Source organism: Octopus bimaculoides, unplaced genomic scaffold, assembly GCF_001194135.2.
Source record: "Octopus bimaculoides isolate UCB-OBI-ISO-001 unplaced genomic scaffold, ASM119413v2 Scaffold_164399, whole genome shotgun sequence".
NCBI classification, from domain to species: domain Eukaryota; kingdom Metazoa; phylum Mollusca; class Cephalopoda; order Octopoda; family Octopodidae; genus Octopus; species Octopus bimaculoides.
The window spans coordinates 3322-4072 of NW_026358966.1; the positions used below are offsets into that span (position 1 = coordinate 3322).

The 751-nt window shown below is 31.4% G+C and overlaps 1 pseudogene; it reads left to right on the forward strand.

Moving 5' to 3' along the window:
* The first annotated feature begins 264 nt into the window (after positions 1-264).
* Positions 265-384, forward strand: LOC128251436 (5S ribosomal RNA; annotated as a pseudogene).
* The last annotated feature ends 367 nt before the right edge of the window (positions 385-751 follow it).

Genomic DNA, 751 nt, shown 5'->3' on the forward strand with positions numbered 1-751 from the left:
ATTGCAGCGTGGAAGGTGTTTATAAGCCATTTAAGAAACACACAAAGACCGTTAGATTCACTTCAACATTTAAATTTAATTTGCCAAAATATTTTCGTCACATTGAGACCGCAACCTGTTCACTGACAAAATTCTGTGCTGCATTTATTTTCTGAAAATGTAATTCTGTATTTTTATTTTCATATGTATATATAAATACATTGAATAAAACTATTTTCCCTTTATATTAAAAAGTTAAACTGTATGTATGTATGTGTGTGTGTATGTATGAATGATATCACGTTGAAAGCACCGGTTCTCGTCCGATCGCTGTAGTTAAGCAATGTCGAACCTAGTGAATACTAAGATGGGTGACTGCTTGGGAAACCTAGGTGGTGTAAGCGTCTCACACATATATATATATATATATATAAAATTTTTATATATATATATATATAAAAGTGGTTTTAGAGTCAGGATTTGACTGCTATTTTATCAGCGTGGTGGTATCTCTTGATACCCTGTATTATAATTTTAAATAATTATTACCTTTGATGGTTTTTATTCCCATGCTGACCACTTGATAAGATCAATATTTTAAATATCGATCTTATCCTTATTTATATAAATATAATTTTATCAGTGTATTTACTGCGCTGATATTCTGTCCGGATCGCACGAAAGGTTGTTTAGGCGGGCTATTTAAGCTAGTCGTGTGCATACGTGCATATATATGTATGTATACGTCCGTATATGTAAGTATACTGTTTAT